The 6,289-nt window shown below is 41.4% G+C and overlaps 1 long non-coding RNA gene across 1 annotated transcript in view; it reads left to right on the top strand.

Annotated features, from left to right (window-relative positions):
* LOC127530178 (uncharacterized) overlaps positions 1-6,289 on the top strand; it is a 34,361-nt gene that overhangs the window by 26,757 nt on the left and 1,315 nt on the right. The window lies entirely within an intron of this gene.

Genomic DNA, 6,289 nt, shown 5'->3' with positions numbered 1-6,289 from the left:
GGAAGACATGGGCAGACTAGCAAGAGGAACAGAGAGAACATGCAAACGTGGCCTTCTAAGAATCTAAGGTACCTGAAGGACTTGCCGTGCCACTGAAATTCCCTTCTGCAGGTCACGCACCTTCAAATCCACATTGTCCCTTGAATATGACAGAAGCAAGTTTGGCACATGAAGACCAGTGCGAGTAGTCAGGGTGCCCAGTGGGAATAGGGAGGATGTGCATGTTGAAGGTCAAAAGAGCAAATCTCCCTTACGTATACGCAAAAAGAACATCTGAAATGACTGGTTTTGTTGGACAGTATGGCAGCAAAATGCAGCCTAAGTACCACCGATGAGCTACAGTTAGGTCCATAAATATTTGGACAGAGACAACTTTTTTCTCATTTTGGTTCTGTACATTACCACAATGAATTTTAAACGAAACAACTCCGATGCAGTTGAAGTGCAGACTTTCAGCTTTAATTCAGTGGGGTGAACAAAACGATTGCATAAAAATGTGAGGCAACTAAAGCATTTTTTGAACACAATCCCTTCATTTCAGGGGCTCAAAAGTAATTGGACAAATTAAATAACTAGAAATAAAATGTTCATTTCTAATACTTGGTTGAAAACCCTTTGCTGGCAATGACAGCCTGAAGTCTTGAACTCATGGACATCACCAGATGTTGGGTTTCCTCCTTTTTAATGCTCTGCCAGGCCTTTACTGCAGCGACTTTCAGTTGCTGTTTGTTTGTGGGCCTTTCTGTCTGAAGTTTAGTCTTCAACAAGTGAAATGTCTGCTCAGTTGGGTTAAGATCAGGTGACTGACTTGGCCATTCAAGAATCTTCCACTTCTTTGCTTTAATAAACTCCTGGGTTGCTTTGGCTGTATGTTTTGGGTCATTGTCCATCTGTATCATGAATCACTTCGACTGCATTTAGCTGTATTTGAGCAGACAGTATGTCTCTGAACACCTCAGAATTCATTCGGCTGCTTCTGTCCTGTGTCACATCATCAATAAACACTAGTGTCCCAGTGCCACTGGCAGCCATGCACGCCCAAGCCATCACACTGCCTCCCTCCACCGTGTTTTACAGATGATGTGGTTTGCTTTGGATAATGAGCTGTTCCACGCCTTCTCCATACTTTTTTCTTGCCATCATTCTGGTAGAGGTTGATCTTGGTTTCATCTGTCCAAAGAACGTGTTTCCAGAACTGTGCTGGCTTTTTTAGATGTTCTTTAGCAAAGTCCAATCTCGCCTTTCTATTCTTGAGGCTTATGAGTGGCTTGCACCTTGCAGTGCACCCTCTGTATTTACTTTCATGCAGTCTTCTCTTTATGGTAGACTTGGATATCGATACGCCCGCCTACCCCCTGGACAGTGTTGTTCACTTGGTTGGCTGTTGTGAAGGGGTTTCTCTTCACCATGGAAATGATTCTGCGATCATCCACCACTGTTGTCTTCTGTGGACGTCCAGGTCTTTTTGCGTTGCTGAGTTCACCAGTGCTTGCTTTCTTTCTCAGGATGTACCAAACTGTAGATTTTGCCACTCGTAATATTGGAGCAATTTCTCCGATGGGTTTTTTTCTGTTTTCGCAGCTTAAGGATGGCTTCTTTCAGCTGCATGGAGAGCTCCTTTGACCGCATGTTGTCTGTTCACAGCAAAATCTTCCACATGCAAGCACCACACCTCAAATCAACTCCAGGCCTTTTATCTGCTTAACTGATAATGACATAACAACGGACTTGCCCACACCTGCCCATGAAATAACCTTTGAGTCAATTGTCCAATTACTTTTGAGCCCCTGAAATGAAGGGATTGTGTTCAAAAAATGCTTTAGTTGCCTCACATTTTTATGCAATCGTTTTGTTCACCCCACTGAATTAAAGTCTGCACTTCAACTGCATCTGAGTTGTTTCATTTAAAATTCATTGTGCTAATGTACAGAACCAAAATTAGAAAAAAGTCGTCTCTGTCCAAATATTTATGGACCTAATTGTAAATCAAAATATTAACCCTTTCGGCCCTGGATTTTCTGCTTTTATGGGAAAAATTATGTTGTGAGATATTTTACTTTTGGGGTGTCTAGGAAGCTGAAAAATTAAAAAAACAAAAAAAAATTGTCACTATTATTATATGATAGCTGCCAAATACTTTACTCTTTTTGAGGAAATAAAATTAAAAGTGGTGCACACAGTCCAGAAGTGTCCATTTTCACTTCCGTGTCTCGCGGACTGTATGCCAGTCTCTCCAGTCTGTGCTAATAGTAACACGCCCGGTTCCAATGGCTGCAAACGTACCTGTGCTTTACATATTTATGTATTAGTAATAGGATGTCAGGGCCGAAAGGGTTAATTCTGTGTTTAGCTGCTGTAAAAGACGCTTGTCAGTCCAGTTACAACAGCAAGGAATGTGGATGAAGAAGAAGAAGAAGAAGAAGAGACGTCCGTGTGGAGCACCCGGAGGTGCAGATCCCAGTCCTCAAATATCAGATGTGTGGGGCAAATTTGACAAAAAATGCACTGAAGTGCAGCAAAGGAAAGCAGTCCTCCACTTGGCCCCTCAGTTTCTAGGGTCAAAAAGACACTTTTCTCTGTTTTTCTGGCTACATGTCATCCGAAATGCTTTATTTCTGCCCATTTTTCTTTTTTTTTTTATCAAATGCATTTTAGAAGTGGAAGAAAATACGGAACACATGCAGAAATCATTATAAAGTGGAATTTATTAGGAAAAACACTTTGACCCATAAGGACTGGACGTATTCCCAGGAGCCTAAAAAACATAAAAATGCACTTTGGTTTAGTCACCACAGAGCTCTTCCTTTTTAGTAATTTAGCCAACAAACATTATTTCCTGTCATCTTGAGGAAGCTGTGTCTTCCCACATAATTTCCATTATCGGTCAAATCTATAATTATAGTGCGGGGAGCCTGGATGTAATACCAACAAGTTCACTTACTGCTCCTCACACTTCTGATTGATGTTATTTTATTTTACCACCATGAATGGGGCCCTTCTACTGCTGCTTCTGATGGGAACAATGCTAATGTCACCGTGTCTGGGGCGTAGTAACAAGTGGTCCGCATAGTCCTCAACTACTGCTGTAATGACCTAATGGCAGCACCTGAGGGCAATTAATTAACTGGGGTCTGATCCCACAGTCTAACTAGAAACAAAATAAGGTAATTGACAACATCCAGAACACTCCATCCAAAAATGATAATTCTTTTCATATGTTACTTACCCCATGTGTTTTGTTGTGATGACTGAGAAAAAATTTTACTCTCTTGCTTTTATAGAGGGGCGGCACGGTGGCGGGGTGGGTAGCGCTGCTGCCTCGCAGTTAGGAGACCCGGGTTCGCTTCCCAGGTCCTCCCTGCATGGAGTTTGCATGTTCTCCCCGTGTCTGCGTGGGTTTCCTCCTACAGTCCAAAGACATGCAGGTTAGGTGCATTGGCGATCCTAAATTGTCCCTAGTGTATGCTTAGTGTGTGTGTGCCCTGTGGTGGGCTGGCGCCCTGCCCGGGGGTTTGTTTCCTGCGTTGCGCCCTGTGTTGGCTGGGATTGACTCCAGCAGACCCCCGTGACCCTGTAGTTAGGATATAGCGGGTTGGATGATGGATGGATGGATGGATGTTTTTATAGAGAACTAAGATAAAAAAAAGTTTATGATATAATACAAGCCAAAGGTGGCCAGTGCTGTACGATGTGAAAGACATCCATGGAAAAGGGAAAAACTGAATTTCCTGTCACTTGTGTCACATAATCCTCATGCACAGTCCACCTCTCCTCCTCATTCATTGGTCAAAAATGCTTACTTCAGTTCCAAAGTGTGATGTTATTATATTATAATGTTTTCTGTTTGAGATGTGCACAGATTTTTTTAGGAAGTATCGATTTAACAATATTTTAACAAAAATTACACGTGTTTTGTATATGGTGTGCAGATGATTGGGTAACTGACATGTGGACTGTGTGACACGAGTAGCAGGGTCATTTTTTTTTTTTTTAATTTTATTGATTTTATTGAAATCACACAACATTCCATACAAATAGATCAATTTTACAAAAATAGGATTGAACACAAATCAACCCCAACCCCTGAGAAAGAGAGCGTGGGCAGCAGAATAAAACTTAAACCTAGTAAAAATAAGTAAATAGATGAATTAACAAGTGAATAAAGATAAATGGAGAAGAAAAAGAAATGGGGAGAGAATCTGCTCCCTCAGTGCTTTAAGAGCTTATTCTAAAATATTATTGAGGAGATCCTGCCAGGTTTTGAAAAAGTTCAGCACAGATCCTCTAAGTGAGAATTTGATTTTTTCCAATTTCAAATAATATAAAACATCAGTTGCCCACTGACTTAAAAGGGGAGAGTTAGGATTCTTCCAGTTTAGCAAAATAAGTCTGCGTGCCAATAGTGCAGTGAAGGCGATCACCGTTGGTTTGTCCTTCTCCACTTTAAGCCCCTCTGGGAGTCCACCAAACACAGCTGCTAATGGGTGAGGAGGGATTGTCATTTTTAAATTCCCAATGGACATTTTGCACCTTGTTGACCATTACACCATAGAATACAACTTATTTTTGTATGGTGCTCCTCACTGAGTGCAGGCGCAGAGAGCTGTGAACAATTCTCAGTTAACAACACAAGTACATCCATCCGTCCATTATCCAACCCGCTATATCCTAACTACAGGGTCACGGGGCTCTGCTGGAGCCAATCCCAGCCAACACAGGGCGCAAGGCAGGGAACAAACCCCGGGCAGGGTGCCAGCCCACCGCAGAATAGATAGATAGATAGATAGATAGATAGATAGATAGATAGATAGATAGATAGATAGATAGATAGATAGATAGATAGATAGATAGATAGATACTTTATTAATCCCAAATACAAGTACAGATTAGAGTAATTACTAAATACAGAGCTGGTACACATGTAACTCGTGAATGACGGCCCTGGACTGTCAATGTGCTCCATGCAGCCTAAAAACATTTTGCTATATTAGCTCTTCAAAGCCCTTTTATGTTTTATGTCCCCCCGCAGTGGACATTATTGGAAGTGCTTTTAGGAATTTTTTTGGGACTCTTAATTCACAACAGTAAGCAACATTAAAAAAAAAAAATATCAGTTTTGGGTGGAGTGTTTCTTTAACAAAAAACTAACCAGAAGAAGCCGAAAGACACTTACTTAACAATTATAAAATATAATAAATATAAACAAAACAAACGAAACATCACAAATAAAGAGAGAAAAAATAAAACACACCACAGACAATAGCACATGACGGCTCCCACTTTGCATCTGTGGTTGATGTTGACGGCCATCCTCGGCATTCTGCATGCATCACAGTCGTCTGATCGTTTTTGAACATTTCTGTCGAAGTAAAGAGCTTTATCTCCATATTAATCGCATGTGAATTTCAGCTCCTGTAACACCTTTTGCTTGTGACAGTTGCACAACACTTCTCTGTTCTTCTTCTTGGATGCACACAGACAAATGTTCAGTTATGTCCATGACTTAAAAACACGGAGGTCAGCAGCAGCAGCAGGGTCTCAAAACAGCAGACTAGGGGTCAATATGCTGCAAAGCCTCAACGAGCTACCTCACAAATATGGCTTGGAAATGATAGAATACGGACATTTTTAGAACAACTCTCCTATATATATCCATCCATCCATCCATTTTCCAACCCGCTGAATCCAAACACAGGGTCACGGGGGTCTGCTGGAGCCAATCCCAGCCAACACAGGGCACAAGGCAGGAACCAATCCCGGGCAGGGTGCCAACCCACCGCAGGACACACACAAACACACTCACCCACCAAGCACACACTAGGGCCAATTTAGAATTGCCAATCAACCTAACCTGCATGTCTTTGGACTGTGGGAGGAAACCGGATTACCTGGAGGAAACCCACGCAGACACGGGGAGAACATGCAAACTCCAAGCAGGGAGGACCCGGGAAGCGAACCCAGGTCTCCCAACTGCGAGGCAGCAGCACTACCCACTGTGCCACCATGCCGCCCTCATATATATATATATATATATATATATATATATATATATATATATATATATATATATATATATATATATATATATATATATATATATATATATATATATATATATATATATATATATATTTTTTTATAAAATACACTGCACTTCAGCTTTCCTCACCATTAGGAATGGACGTCTCTGCAGTGAATAAGACCCTCAAAAGAGCACATTGAGAACAGAGTTCAGGGTGTTGGAAAGTGTGAAAGTAAATCCTCTCATCTTCTCATACTGTTGCGGTGT

The sequence above is a fragment of the Erpetoichthys calabaricus genome, chromosome 14, assembly GCF_900747795.2.
Source record: "Erpetoichthys calabaricus chromosome 14, fErpCal1.3, whole genome shotgun sequence".
Lineage (NCBI taxonomy): Eukaryota > Metazoa > Chordata > Cladistia > Polypteriformes > Polypteridae > Erpetoichthys > Erpetoichthys calabaricus.
Note: the sequence above shows the minus strand (reverse complement) of the source record. Positions and strands in the feature narration are given on the sequence as shown.